Source organism: Triturus cristatus, chromosome 1_2 (genome assembly GCF_964204655.1).
Source record: "Triturus cristatus chromosome 1_2, aTriCri1.1, whole genome shotgun sequence".
Classification (NCBI taxonomy): Eukaryota; Metazoa; Chordata; class Amphibia; order Caudata; family Salamandridae; genus Triturus; species Triturus cristatus.
The window spans coordinates 1,151,101,979-1,151,118,345 of record NC_140580.1 but is presented as its reverse complement, the minus strand read 5'-3'; the positions used below and the strand labels follow the sequence as shown (position 1 = coordinate 1,151,118,345).

Genomic DNA, 16,367 nt, shown 5'->3' with positions numbered 1-16,367 from the left:
TAGGTCTCCTCTGTACACCCTGAAAGGAAGTAGGCTGCAGTACCCTGCCGCGGGGCGTGGACTGCACTGGTTACATGGGCGTGACCTCCACAGGCCATAGGGGCATGGCTTGCACAGCCCACATGGAAGGCACCTGCACTGGAGTGTCACATGTGCAGAGAGTAAAGGTGTCATCTGCACACCCTGGAAGTAAGCAGGCTGCTGTACCCTGCCATGTGGCGTGGCCTGCACTGGCCGCGGGACGTGGTCTGCAATGGCCACGGGACGTTACCTGCACAAGCCTCAAGGGCGACACCACCACAGGCAAGTAGTTAGTTCCGAATTGAGAACAGAAATACAAAAAAGAGAGCAGACCTCATAAACCACATAAAACAGCCAAAAGAAACAAGCATTTGCAAAGCTATAGGGCTAGCATTTATGAAAATTTCCTAAATGCGATACCTATTGCATTGCAAATGCTTGTTTGTAAAAGCGCCCCATAAAGCGCTTTCACTTTAATGGGGGCCGCGCCTCTTCCCTTAGATGAGCTGCATCTAAGGAAAGGGGCGCGTCCCCTATTAAAGTGAAATCGCGACATGGAGAGCTTTTACAAAAACAAAATTGTCAAGTGGACAAACAAATGTTTTTTTTTGTAAAAGCACTCCATGATGCATTTTCTCTTTAATGTCGGCCGCGCCCCTTTCCTTAGATGTGGCTTTTCTAAGGAAAGTGGCATGGGCACCATTAAATAGAATGTGCGGTATGGGGCAGTTTAAAAAAAATGGTAAAAAAACAAACGCATCTGCGTTCGGCATCGCAAATAAACCAAAGGCATGGCCTCCACGTGCCATGGGAAAAAAATAATAAATCAGTGTGAGACAGCGTGTCCTGCGATTTAACAAAATAGTGCTTGAAGGCTGTAATTAAAGCCTATTGAGTAACAACACATAACAGGGGGTGTTGCCATGGGAGGTTACAAAATGAGACAAGGCAATACTAAGAAGGGACTGCTAAGCCTAATTACAAATAAAAAGCCACTGTTTCCAAAGGACGATGACATAAACCAATGAAAAATGAGAGAGGGCGGAGCTTCAAGTCCATACCTGAATACAGCATGCCTCGCAGAGCGGCGCATGCGCTGCCCAGGCTCGACCTAAAAAGAGGGATGCAGTCCAGATCCTGGAGTTGAAGAAATAGTGTGTGGACAAAGTGCAGACTGGACCACTAGGGTAGGAGGCAACAGGCCTAAGGAGCCAAATAATCTAGATGTCTCTGTGATTAACCTGTCAGCAAAAGTTCGTCCCAAAGACATGCTTTCCGTTTTACAAAGAGGAATGCGATTCTGCCCAAGTGACAATGTGGTATGTGTGCCAAGTTTGTTGCTTTGGCCCTCGAAACACTAGACTGTTCAAGGGCTCCGCCATCTTAGGGGATGCTTAGCTAGAACCCGATCAAAAATGCTGATTTATCGGATGGGTAAAATTAGCGCTGCGTGACCTTGAGCGGAACATTGTATAAATATTACTGCGAGTACTTATGAAACTCTTGCCATTGGATGCAGCGAGGCTGTACTTTTTATCCTATTACTCTCGAGCCCACCAAAGGACCTTTATGGGTCCACCCTAATCACCCAAACCCCGCACTGAAGGAACTTTATGGGTCCAAACTCCTCACCAAAGGACCTTCATGGGTCCACCCTCACCCCTCACCGAAGGACCTCTATGGGTCCACCCTCACCCCTTACCAAAGGACCTTTATGGATCCACCCTCACCACACTCACCCCTCACCAAAGGACCTTTAGGGATCCACCCTCACCACCCGAACACCTCACCAAAGGAACTTCATGGGTCCACCTTCACCACCCTTACCAAAGGAACTTTATGGGTCCACCCTCACCTCCCTCACCCCTCACCAAAGAAACTTTATGGATCTACCCTCACCACCTGAACCCCTCATCAAAGGAACTTTATGGGTCCACCCTCATCACCCAAACCCCACACTGAAGGAACTTCATGGGTCCACCCTCACCACCCTTACCAAAGGAACTTTATGGGTCCACCCTCACCTTCCTCACCCCTCACCAAAGAAACTTTATGGATCTACCCTCACCACCTGAACCCCTCACCAAAGGAACTTTATGGGTCCACCCTCACCTTCCTCGCCCCTCACCAAAGAAACTTTATGGATCTACCCTCACCACCTGAACCCCTCACCAAAGGAACTTTATGGGTCCACCCTCACCAAAGGACCTTTATGGGTCCACCCTCACCCCTTCACCAAGGGAACTTTATGGGTCCACCCTCATCAGCCGGACTCATCACTGAAGGAATTTTACAGGTCCACCTTCACCCCTCACCGAAGGACCTATATGGGTCCACCCTCACCATCTGAACCCCTCACCAAAGGATCTTAATGGATACACTCTCAACACCTGAACCCCTCACCAAAGGACCTTTATGGGTCCACCCTCACTACTTGAACCCCTAAGCAAAGGAACTTTATGGGTCCACTCTCACCCATCAGAAAAGGACCTTTATCGGTCCACCCACTCCACATGAACCCTTCACCAAAGGACCTTTTTGGGTCCATCCTCACCACCTGAACTCCTAACCGAAGGAATGTAATGGGTCCACCCTCCCCACCCAAACCCCTCACCAAAGGACCTCCATTGGTCCACCTTCACAACCCTTACACCTCACCAAAGGAACTTAATGGGTCCACCCTCACCACCCTTACCAAAGGAACTTTATGGGTCCACCCTCACCTCCCTCACCCCTCACCAAAGAAACTTTATGGATCTACCCTCACCACCTGAACCCCTCACCAAAGGAACTGTATTGGTCCACCCTCACCAAAGGACCTTTATGGGTCCACCCTCACCCTTCACCAAGGGAACTTTATGGGTCCACCCTCATCACCCAGACCCATCACCGAAGGAATTTTACGGGTCCACCTTCACCCCTCACCGAAGGACCTATATGGGTCCACCCTCACCATCTGAACCCCTCAGCAAAGGACCTTTATGGGTACACTCTCAACACCTGAACCCCTCACCGAAGGCCCTTTATGGGTCCACCCTCACCACCTGAACCCCTCAGTAAAGGAACTTTATGGGTCCACCCTCACCCCTCACAAAATGGTCTTTATCGGTCCACCCACACCACATGAACCCTTCACCAAAGGACCTTCTTGGGTCCACCCTCACCACCTGTACCCCTAACCGAAGGAATGTAATGGGTCCACCCTCCCCGCCCAAACCCCTCCCCAAGGACATTTTATGAGTCCACCCTCACCACCCAAACCCCTCACTGAAGGATCTTTATGGGTCCAACTCCTCACCAAGGGAACTTTATGGGTCCACCCTCATCACCCGGACCCATCACTGAAGGAATTTTACGGGTCAACCTTCACTTATCACCGAAGGACCTATATGGGTCCACCCTCACCATCTGAACCCCTCACCGAAGGAACGTAATGGGTCCACTCTCCCTGCCCAAACCCCTCACCAAAGGACCTTTATGGGTCCACCCTCACCACCCAAACCCCTCACTGAAGGATCTTTATGGGTCCACCCTCACCACCCGAAACCCTCACCAAAGGAACTTTATGGGTCCATGCTCACCTCACTTAAGGAACTTCATGGGTTTAAATTTGTTCACAAAATAAAATAGAAAAAATACTTTAGCATGCAGGATTTTCCACCACCTCCCCACAGGTGCGAGTGATTTTACTATTCAAGATGTTGGTGATGTGGCAATGTCATGATCTATTACTGAGCGGGATAATGATACGGATGCTCTTGACAATTCATCACATGACCTAGAAGTGAATACGAGTCAGAGTGTTGGAAGTGGCAGGAACCCTAGGTCTAGATGCACACGGAAGCTACCCAGCTGGAAGGAATTGGATCTTTCTTATTAGGCAGTGAGTCTGGATTTAGATAAATGGCTGAAGGCAATGGGATATAGGGCACTGAAAACCTTGACAATGAGTTTTAGGGGGTGATTACGATGGTGGACGGACTTCAGCCATCGTATCGGGAAGCGGGGGTCGCACACCCCATATTTTACATTTCACTGCACTGTGTGGCAGGCACCATTTGGTGCCTGCCACATGGTGCAGGGAAATGTAGGGGACACCATTGTTGCTCCCCAAACCCAAAACCAAAGTGCCTGGGGGGAAAGGGGGCCCACTACGGGCTCCCAAAGTCCATCCCCGCCAGCCTTTCCATGGCGAGTGAACTGGTATGGAAAGGCTCACGGGGATGGACCATCATAATCCCTACGGCCGTGCCTGGTAGGCACTGCTGTTATTTCAGGGAAAGGGAGGCCCCCCGCCGCACCGGCAGGCTCAAGGAGCCCGACTGATGCATGGCGGTTGGAGTTTCCGACCGCCACGGTACCGATTGACATGTTAATATGGCGGGTGGAAAATGGCCTCACAATGGCGGTGAACTCGCCACTGACATCCTATCGGTGGCGGGTTCACCGCCATCGTAATCAGCCCCTAAGTTAGAAAAACAAGCATTGTATGAATCAAAACAGTATCAGAGAATGATCATCAGAGAGGCAGATAAAGATGGAAATATTGTCATAATGGACATGATGGAGGGGGACGAGACGTTCAGTCTCAACTCTCTGACGCAAAGAGCTGCTCCTGGTTGGGCAGTAATCGTAGCACTACCATCATCAGTGGGTTGGTTCCTTTGGAACTTAAGACATGGTTCGGACTGGTCTATTGGATGATGGTGAATATTTGTATTTGATGGTGGAAAAGCCTGGGTACCTGCGCCTGTTCACACTGCCTAAAATACATGAGCGATTACTTTTACGCCGCGTGGCCCCGCCCTAGGAGGAATTGAATCACCCGCGGAAAGACGGACAGAGGGCTGGTGGATTTCTTAGGCCATGTGCAGCCAATTTGCCTTCTTATATACAAGACACTGAGCATGTACTGAACCTAATGAACAATGTTGTTTGGGTTGAGGACATGACCTCAGTGACCCTGGACGTGGTATCTCTTTATAGTAATATCACCCATGATTAGGGCTTCGAGGCGCTGAGGTGCTGTTTGAATAAGAGACCAGTAGATGACTTGAAACAAACACAGATGCTCCTGGTTGTGACTAGACTTATACTTTTCTATTTCTGTCCTTCACTGCTAGTATTTGACCTTTGGGTATCTGAGGTCTGCTTGGCTGCTAGGCTCCGGTTACACCTGCTCAGCCTTGAAAATCAAACCCACTTATGCCTGAAAAACCTGTCCCTTTGTTACGTCACCTGTGACTGTGCGCAAAGCCTTTGTGCTGCTGCAGAAAGTGCAACTCAGCGAGAGGAGGGTGAAGCCAATGTTTGACTCTTGTGCCTAAAAGCACAACATGCTTTGGACGCCCCTGTGTTCCGCAGCGCGCTTACAAAAACACAATATAGAAAACCTCCCTAAATTGATAACTTATGTTAGAAATATACTACAAAAGTCAAACTCATAGCATATAGTGTTTCCAGTACGACAAGGCAATATAATCCTTTCATTTTCATTGTTTGCAGTATTTCTTCTTAATTTACTTAATTAACTGGATGTAACCTGCCTGAACCTTAGCCGGTGTGTTGTGTCTCTGACTCTTCTTTTTCGTGCTCAATCTATCGCTGGGGGAAGGAGTCAACCATCTACCTTTAAAGGCCACCCCACACCAAGGACTCCGGGGGGACGCTAACCCTGCTCCCACACACCTACACCAAATATCCTGTGGAAAGAAACACACAACACGGTGGCCTCTTGATCTGGGGATCTTCATGAGAACATAAAGCACCATCCACAGAACAGCAGGAGGAAGGAGAGGGGCCTGGAAACCATAGATTGGATCCGATCCTTGGCGGAAGCAACTGGGCCACTCTTGGGAGCAGTTTAGGGAGAGAGGGAGGTGAGCAGGTGGAGCCTTAATACAGGTCTGATGCTTTTTTGTGGTGAAACAGGATCTGGGAGGGTGTTTACCAGAAAGAATTATCTGAAGGAGGCGCTTGGTTGCTTTTTGGAAACCTCTAGGTCGAGGCTTTACAGAACTGGTGGTTCGACTCACTCGGGTGTCTTCACCAACCACCGGTTGGGTTCACCCTTGCAAATACCGAATTAACCCGCTGGCAGGAGAGAGCTGGTCTGCCTTCTGGTCCACCTGCCAACTGTTTGAAGAAGTCCTCTCTTCCTGGCAGGGGCCTGTGGAGGGACATCTGTCTTCCACTCTGGCTTGGATAGCTGGGCCTGGAAGGTTTGTCCAAAGTCCAGGGGAGTTGGTCTCTTGCTGACCATCAAGGATGAATCGATGTAGGTTCTTCCCGCGCAGCTTGATTCCCACTTCAAACTTTTCTCTTGTAGCCCCAGAGTGCAGAAGAGAGAGGAAGCTGTGTCCACCTGGAAGCAAACCAGTGGAACTGGTCATTCCCCTTTGCCTGGAGAGAGCAGTCATTCCTATGGCCAGTGAGGGCGGCTACTGCTGGTGGCAAACTCCAGGAATCAGCTGTAACCAGACATTTGTGTATGGACCTGAATTAGAGTAGTGAGGGTTGCTCCTGCAACTGACAACCACGGCTGGTGCCCAGGAACCACTCCTGAAGATTGGACACACTCAGTCAGGGTATTTGTTTAAAAAAAAGTAATTAATAATTCCATTTATTGGGGTTTGAAAAACAAAGCATATAAACGTAAATCGCACAACACAAGGGTGTTTACCTGGCAAAGTGCAGAAACATCGCCATTACCGATAAAATATAGAATGTGACGTCATTGCTGCCATATTCGTTCATCTCGAGGTAAGTCTATCCATGGTCAGGGTCACATTTACAAGAAGGTTGGCAGCTTCAAGTGAGCAGATGTGCTTAGAAGCAGCAGATGTGGGGCTGTGTCTCTCTCCCCCACTGCCGGTGCACACAAGGCGGCCTTGCACCGCGCCCACGCCCAGGCGCCTTCGTGCAAGGCTGTCTGCATGATGTCTAGCATTGACTGTGCCCTGCACGGCTATCCTTCCAGTACAGAAATATATGTTTACACACAGTTTAGTATATTTTTAAAATCTTTATACAAGTTTTGAACTGGAAAGTAAATCCCAAATAAACACTTTGCATGAAGTGTTGATAAATCTGGTCTTTCTCTTTTTAAAAACATCTCTCCTAAAAGATTTTCTCTCCCAAACAGACTGCTGGGGCCTCCCCCAGTGCTCACTGCTGCCGCCTCATGGCCATTCCTGTGGGAACCCACCCGCTCACATGTTTCCATTTCTAAGATGACTTTAGTCAGTGGAATTAGAGTTTGTTCCTTATATGTGATTCCCTATTTTCTCTGCATTTTGTCTTATTAAATTATTTTTTGCTCATTGGTCGCCCACTGCAGGTATCACGTGCATTTCTCTGAGTAAAGCCTTGCTTCTGAGCCCAGCAGCCGAGGGTGAGTCAGGGACCCCCAGAGACCTGTGACCTTGCAGGAGCCAGAGTGGTGAGGTTGATGGACGCTCCCTCACACCTCATGTTAAGAGGTGTCTCTTGCTCAGCGGGTTGAACCCGATACGTATGTCTCTTGCTCAGCGGGTTGAACCCGATACGTATGTCTCTTGCTCAGCGGGTTGAACCCGATACGTATGTCTCTTGCTCAGCGGGTTGAACCCGATACGTATGTCTCTTGCTCAGCGGGTTGAACCCGATACATATGTCTCTTGCTCAGCGGGTTGAACCCGAAACGTACACCTCGGAGACCTGTGTGAACCTGAAGAGTGCGTTCTGGATGTGGAGCCCGGTGCTGCCCCCTACCCTCTGCAGGGGACTGGTCTATTCTCCTGGAGCCTGACCGGACATGCCTACTTTGCTGAAGTTCATTAGTAGAATCCGGCAGCGTCCCCCAGAACAAGGAGGGTATCGGTATCCTCCCAGGGCTGTCCTCCAGCCCTCCTGAGACCTTGAAGCTACCCAATACACCAGCCAACCAGGTCACAGTGAAAGACCATCCAGGTGTGACCATGAAAACAACCTATGGAATAGGACATGTTACAAGGCAACATTTTAAAACGCATGCCTTTACAACACAGTTTTTACATCGCAACATCCATTACAACGCATGATTTTACAACGCATGCCTTTACAATGCAGTTTTTACATCGCAACATCCATTACAACGCATGATTTTACAACGCATGCCATCACAACGCATTTTTAGAAACTACACTTACAACGCATTCCATTACAACGCATACCACTACAACGCATACCATTACAACGCATAACACTTTTAAGGCAACAGCAGTGTAAGTGTTAGATAGTGTAGGGGTAAAAATTACCATTCCCACTCCAGTGAGTGCAACAGTAGGGTAAGTGTTGGATAGTGTTGGGGTAAAAATTACTATTTCCCATTACTTACCTTATAATGCATTGTAATGGCATGCGTTGTAGTGGCATGCGTTGTAATGGCATGCATTGTAGTGACAAGCATTGTAATGGCTGCATTGTAATGGCATGCGATGTAAAGGATGTTGCATTGTAATGACTGCATTGTAAAGGTAGTGCGTTGTAATGACTGCGTTGTAATGGTTGTTTCCCAACTTAAGTCAGGTGAGCACTCCGAGCTGTTGCCGACACCCTGGGGCATATTTACGAGCCCCTCGTGCCTCCGTAGCCTCACTTTTTCTGATGCTCCATCAACGTAAACTACAAAATCATTTTTATGAGGTCACGCAAAGCCACTTTGCATGGCTTTGAATGGCCTCGTAGATATGGAGTAAGGCAACGCAGCGCAAATCTCTGCGTTGCCTTACTCTGCGCTCGGGAGGCATTCCATGGGTGTTACGGTGGGTGTTCCCATGCAACACCCATGGATTCTGATGCTTCCCCAGATGTACAAAATCATGTAAACCTAGGGATGTGCCAAAACCTTGCGCCGCCTCAAGGGAAGCGCAGCGAGGAGAAATAGCGTTATTTCTCCAAATTGTTTCCTCTTTCCATGTGCGCTGCATTCTGCAACACTCCTAGAATGAGGAAAAAGCCTCCCAGGTTTTATTTTGTGCAGGAAGGTGCCCCTTCCTGCACAAAAAAAGAATCCTATTGACAACACAGTGCCAGGGTGCCTGTGCTGGTGCTGGGCTGCAGAGATGGCGCCAGTCAGGGGGAAAGGACAGGCATGCATCATATTGCATACATGCCGTGCTCTGTGTCTCCCACTGCCCCTTCTCCATCCAGTGTCATAACCTGCCAGGGCCTGTCACTGCCTCTCAGCAGGTCAGTGTGTTCCTGATTGGACCTAGAGGATGTGTGAACTTTCACCTAACTTGTCACCCAATCAAAGCTCTCGCCCAAAGGATGCTGCCTGTCAGGCCATCAGCTCAGAGTGCTGGAGCAGGCCTACCACGGCAAGGTGTGGGGGGAGCTGGGCCAGGTGCTCCTGGTGCTGTGCAGGGTGGGAGTTTGTGGAGTTCAGAGTTGCCACGGCTTCTTTTACCATCCACCGCTGCGATCAGGCCCCGGATGCCTCAGTTTCCCTCTGTGCTCGCGCTCAGCCCTCGGGTCACCTCTCTCCTCCGCTCTGCCGCTAATGATCCCTACCGGGGTCTGCGCCTTTCACAACAGCCGCGCTCCCCCATTCAACCTGGCTTTCTTGTTTTATGCCTTCTCGACTCTTTCTTTCCCAATCCTCTGCCGCCTTCTCAGGCTCTTCATAAATTGACTCCATCCCCGTGCATGGCGCCCCTGGATACGAAGCATAACCTGAAAGTAATTCATATTAATATATGCTAATGCCAATAATCACTGTTCGGGCTGCCATTGGGAGCCGCAGACTCCATGCTCGGAACTGGGTCAGTTTATTAAAAGTGCCTCATTTGAGCTGGTGCTTGCAGGCGGGACCCACCGCCACTCGTTTGTGAGGGCCGGCACTTTATTATTCTTCATCAGACTTTCATCGAGAGCAAGAGAGTGAAAAACACAAAAGCTGTAACGAAGGAGAAAGAGACAGAAAACCTGCAGCAAAGGGAGAAAGCAGGAACCTGCAAGTGTGAGATAAATGGCAGGGAGTGTCTGGTGGCGGGTGGGAGGGGCATGAGGTGGAATCAAGACTAGGCAGCCTCGGTACTCAGCACCGGCTGTGGGCGTCTGAGCCAAACTTTGGGCCCGGCACTTATCCTTTAAAAAACACAGGCGGTAGATTTATGTTGCCTGGCGCATCTCTGCAAATCAGCAGGGATGCGCCAGGAAAGATGCGGCATGCAAGTTTACCCTTGCGCCACCCATGATGCGCCACATTTAGAATGTGGCGCAGTGCTGAAGTAGTGTTGCGTGCGACACGCAACTCCAGCACTCTTCCAACTTGCCCTATCTGGAACGTAACGTGGTGCGTCAAGCCTTAAGCCTGCTTGTTTAAGCAGGCGCAGGGTTTTGACGCATCAGCGTTGGAAAAGTGACTCAGTGAAATCTTGTAGATTTCACTGAGTCACTTTTCAGGGGCGTTCCTGCGACGGAACACCCCCCCTGCGTAGAAACGCCCACATGAAACCTGACGCAGGTTTCATGTGGCACAGGGCTTTACATCGTGACGCATCTTCATAGATGCGTCACGATGTAAATAGGGCGCAACGTGGAGCAGGGTTTACGCCGCTGCTACGTCACAAAAGTGATGCAACGTCGGCGTAAAAGTGGCGCAAGTCCAACATAAATCTGCCCCCAGGCACTTATAGCTATTATCGGTGCGTGACCTCTCTGCTGCGTTGCCTCTTGACCAAGGATCCCCGGTTTTAGAGACACCGTCTTGTCAAAACTCAATAAATCAAACCTACAGATGGTTGGATGTCGCAATATATTAGACATAAATAATAAAAGAAAGCAACCAAAATATGAGCTGACAAATTATCGCCAGAGTAAGTCTACAGGGGTGGTCTCACGCTCCATCGGAGCATCTTCTCTATATACATTTATAAGTCATCAAGGTACATACGTGTGGCGTTAGGTACAATGTTACCTGTATATACTTATCTGTACAATATTTTGGTAGTCAATATTTTTGCTAAGATACTTTTGTGTGCGTATTTATTCACGCTATTCTGTTACTGGTCGCTCAAAAACATCTGATGTGCGACAACTTAAGGAAAAGATACACACGGGCGCCGTGGCCAGGGCGACTGACTCCGGAATCTGGGGATGACGGTTCGATCCCGGCGCCGGATTAGCCCAGCACCATGTGACTCTGGGCAATAGCTTGCTTCATCTTCCCGACGGCCCCTGAGACCCTTACGGGTGATTGCTCGCGCTTTACAAATGTGGATTATTATTATTATTATCACGGCTTCGTTGGCTGCGGAGAGAGGGTGCTCGGACTGGTCTCGGGTGATTCCGAAAGGTAGTCAGAGGCCAGTATTGCCAAGGCCCTGCCAGGAACTGCCCAAGGTCACAGGCTCGTCCAAATAATGAGATGAGAAGCAGAGAACAACAGACTGAGTTTCGGAGGACTGATGGAGGGGATGACGTCTAACACTTATGGGAGTAATGACTGTGGCCAGGCATAAGTTAAGGATTTTGGGGGCCTTGGGTCAAATGTATTTTGGGGGCCCCCTGTTCGGAACAGCTTTGATTTTATGATCCAATTTCAGCTCTTTCATGCCCTCTTTGGCCAGCCCACTGACAGTGCACAGGTAAAGGCCAATATTTAGGGACACTGACCTGAGTTTTCAACCTTCTAACACAGCAGCAGCTCACTAATATTACTGTAAATATTCTCTGTTACAGCCCCCCATTTCTAATAAGTGAGGTTCCCTTTTGATTTAAAAGAATCTTTTTTATGGATGTTGCATGAAACGTAAACAAACCTTTCTCTGCCAAATGTTTGTGATAGACTTTCACATATCACCCACATTAAAAGTAAACTAAGAAAAACTGTATTTAAAACAATCCGTTTAAGAATTATTCAAGGCCATCCGAGCAAGACGCTGCAGAACAACGCTGGATCTATCAGGGGCCCCTTGAAAGGCTGGGGCCCGGGGCCAGAGCCCACTTTGCCCATGCTTTGAAACGTCTCTGACTGTGCAGGAGAAGCCCCGAGTACCCACCACACGTCCCCACTTGGCCATATTGCGTGATCGTGCGCAAATCCCCTCATTGCCTTTTACTCTTTGTGAGTCAAAAATCAGGATATTTTGCTAAATAAAGGTTCATATCACAAGAAGTAAAAAAGATACCCTGGTAGCTGGGCATTTACAACTGAAGCTAAATTTCGCATTCCTGAAATCCACAAATGTTTTCAAGAGTGCACCGGGAAAGCTGTGATACGCACGTGCTCACAAGAGCACTTCGGGAACTATTTTAACAATTCGTATTTTCACGTTCACCATGCGCAGCTGTGCATAGTGAACACAATACTCACTTATGCTTGTGAACACATCTCACAAGACCGCAATTCTCCTTTACTTTTACCTCCAACTGGAAAACCTTTTTTTCTGTAGAAATGCCTTATTCTATAGCTCGCACATTCAGAGGTGTCACTTCCCCTTCCACCCTTTCAGTTACTTCTGTTTATGAATATATGTACAACCACTCCCAGGGTGAGAAGTGGCCGACACAACCGTTAAACGCACACATCTGTGCGTGAACGCACACTTTTGTGAGAGCAACGACTCCCTGCTGTGAGGGATAGGATTACATGTGAGGGAATATGTTTGCAAGTTTAAATTCACACAGAGGGGTCACTGAAAGGTCGAATCACACTTGCAAATCATGCCACTTGTATGTACCCTGCACAGACACCTACAAATGCCCCTGGGAGTCGGGCCTCGGCTGGTCACAACAGCTTGGCTCCTCGCTCATCTGCAGCAATGGTCTGTGTGGGACCTGATGACCATATGTTCCACTTCTGGCAGGGCTGACTCTACCTTTCATTCTTCAGAGATCCATAAAAACAGCTCTACTGAACCGGACAATAATAACCAGTGCTTGAAATGGGAACATTGAAATGCAGGTTTTTTGTGCAAGTGTACCTGCATTCTTTCCGAGAAGTTCAGGTACTCTCCAATTTAAAGTATTACATATCTTGTAAAAAAGTGCCGGTACTCAGTACCGGGCAGTACCGGCCCTTTTAAAGCACTGATCATAACACCTGTCATTAGGCTCCAAGAAATGCAATAATGGTGGTACCCGGGCCCCGCTCTAGAGATGATCAGAGGTGCAAGCAAGTATCGGCAGACCAAGCTGAGCTCCTCTTCGTAAAGCGAGTGCTAAGATATTGCCTTTGACAATGCTTGCTTGTAAATCGCTGTCAAAACAAGTTGAAGAATAAAAGTCAAAACGCTGAAGGAAAAGCAAACACACATGTTGAAGCATCTTGAAACTGATCCTTGAATCCAATATTTTCAATCTTTATAAAAGGCTCGGTTCATTTTTTAAATTTCTCATTGGAAAGTTTGAAGTGAACTTCAACCGCCCGTTGCAGATGATTCAGCTGAAAAAAACAAACACTGCTGGTTGCAGGAACCTACAAAGGAATAACAGCTGTTTGAGGAAATGTCAAATTTAAAGCAAAATTCGTGCAATTTACTTTTCACATAATCCAGAATAGCCAGAAATGCTCTGGCCAATTGGTACTCTGCAGCAGCCCATTGAGCAGAGTTTTGACTCTTCTGCCTCAAACACAGGCTGGGTGAGGGCAGCAGCCTGCCCTTCCCCAGTGTCATACTTGTTTCCTTTCTGCGCTCTGCCTAGGCTTTCATGCGACACGAGAATGCAGGAGAGAAAGAAAACCAACCTTATAAAGTCACTCTTTAGGCAAGCCAGCAAATGCACCTGTGTTGTGTTTTTACGGATAAGCTGGGAGGGGTGTGGAGCAATACGGAGAGTGTGGGGGCAGGGATGTAAGGGGGACACCCAGTCAAATGATGATAAAAAGCTATGATCCAGGGGGGACAAATACAACAAGAGGAAGGAAAGCCATCGAATAGCAAGCCAGCAAATACCTTGACCAGAAACCCAAAAAACGATGAGAATGTCCACACAATGCTCCTATTTAAAGTATTGCTGTGGCACAGCATTACAAATGACACAGAGACCGCAGCCCTGCACAGGTCAACCGTGTATGTTAGCACCAGTAGCACACTAGGACTAACTTGGTACTTTTAAAAGTGGGCAACATGCAGAAACATGTTATTCCACACTTCGAGCTAAATGTGTGTCAATAGCATGAGTATCAGGTGCAGTGATGCTGGTACTGACTTGTGGAGTTTCCACACTTATTCTGGACTTCTGCACATGAAGCGTCAATTGGGTGTGTAACAATGGCACTCAGTGAAGGGTGCAGCTAGGCACGCGGCACATGTCTGAGGCTGTCCACGTGTGACAGGGGCACGAGATGCCATATGGTGTTCACTTTTGAGTGCATGGGCCTGAGTCAGATTAGAACTGGTAGCCCGGGGTCAAAGGTTACCTAGCCCCACAGGAGCCCTTACAAGGTGAACTAGATGGGTTCATGTTTAATGAGTACTGGAGTCCTCTGGCTGGACATGCTGCTGGTCTCGGCACACAAAGTGGGTGCCCGAGTGTGGGAAGCCGGCTCCTTATGTGGTACATCAAAACAAGATATACTGTGCAAAGAGTCAGGGTATTCCCTTACGAATGGACAGGGCTTGCTCTGGCAATCCCAAGTGCCCTTTTAGGGGGTAGTGTGGTCGAGCAGCCTCAGGCTTATCAGAGAGGAGTATTTGCCACCAGGGAGGGACTTGTGAGTTTCTAACTCACACGAACCGACCTATTCTTGATCATTATATGCACAATTGTTGAGTGATCAGTGAGAATGAAACCCCTTACTTTGACCAATAAAAGAACATGCAAATTGGGCTAAAATGATTAAAAATAGTGGGATAATAGGAACAGGCCCCTGTGTTAGTAACAGCTTTGGCTATCCCTTTTTGTCTCTCTTTATAAGTTGTTTTTCCAAAAGCTTTTCAGGTGTAGATCCTTACACCCTAAAGGTTTCCTGAAATATATGTCTGGTGTTTGGAAAATGTTGAGAATAAATGTATAAAATGTTCTTCAATTGGAAACACACAAATAATAGGAATAAACTAATGGATGTTTTTCATAATATTATTTCCAAGGGTGGGACGAGGTTATGACACAAATTTTATGAGTAGCATCATGTTAGTACGTTGTGTCTTCAATGTGTACATTTCCTCAGCATGCGTGGGGGAGCAGTTGGGAACTAATGTTTTATTGCATGTAGAATTTTATCATGTAAACACCTTAAGGATGTCAAAAATATATGTATACTGTGTCTTGATGTAAATATATATTTTTGTAAATGTATTTTATGTATTTTTTAAATTTACAGCCCTGATGAAGTCCTTGACAGGGCGAATCGCGTTGGCTGGGCTGACTGAAGTCTACAATATTAATAAAAATGAATAAAGATGTTATTTTTGAAAAATTGAATTGCCGCTTCCTCTTTATATTTGGAACAGAAGATGGAAATTGTGGGCTGAACTGTCTTGAAACTGTATGGAAGGATAAAATTACTCGCTATTGAGTGTTCCCTCTACAATTAAGGTTTTGTATACATTTTTACAGTTTCTGAGCAGAGGGAATTAAAGAGGTGGAGAACTACTGTTTAACACTATTGAAATTGACACCAGTGTGATTGCTTTAAGGCCAAAACTGCTCCTTTCTTGTTTGTGATTCTATCTGTATTTGGTGGCCAGACCGGCATGATGTTAGAAATTACCAGAATATAAAAATGTCTTGTAATGAAGATAAATCACCAGAAATTAGCTGAGGACTTGTTAAAACAAAGTAAGGGGTTGGATGTAGCACAGTGCAAAGTACAAAATAAAGATAGTTTGAAGATGAAATTCCAGAAACTACAAAAATAAGCAAAGGTGGAGCTATCCAAATAGTGGGATGGTGTAACTTTAAAGAGTTACCTAGAAAACAAAAGCATGCCACAAGGGTTAAGTATCCTAATTTTTTCTACTTTTGATGATCTTCTTAAAGAATGGGAAGACAACTTGTACTTCGCCTCATTTTGTATGATGCGAATTCTCATCAAAAATGCTGAGCTAAAGGTAGAAAAGTTACAAGCTCAGATTTTAGAGTTGGAAAGGGGAAACAAAGATATGAACCTGAAAGAACTTTAAGAAAAAAATGTGAGAAGTTGGCCTGATATGTAGTGCTCACTATTCTAGTGATCACTGTGTATCATTCCAAACGACCCTTATTGATGATTGGTTGTAAGTCAACCTTTTAGACCAGCTATCCTAGTAGCGTGGATACGAGCAGTCTTTAGGCTAAACTCTAGAGGGCGTGTTAAGCCAGCTGTTTACCATCACATATACCCCTTGAACACCAAGTGAAAGGACACCACACAAGTTGTTATGAAAATAAAAGGA

General features: G+C 47.3%; 1 long non-coding RNA gene across 1 annotated transcript in view; it reads left to right on the top strand.

Moving 5' to 3' along the window:
* The window catches only part of LOC146868897 (uncharacterized), a 93,558-nt gene extending 78,144 nt beyond the window's left edge, over nucleotides 1-15,414 (top strand). Inside the window, exon 2 of the long non-coding RNA XR_014966455.1 lies at nucleotides 15,314-15,414. This is a non-coding gene — a long non-coding RNA (uncharacterized LOC146868897). The remainder of the gene's footprint in view (nucleotides 1-15,313) is intronic.
* Nucleotides 15,415-16,367: the final 953 nt, after the last annotated feature.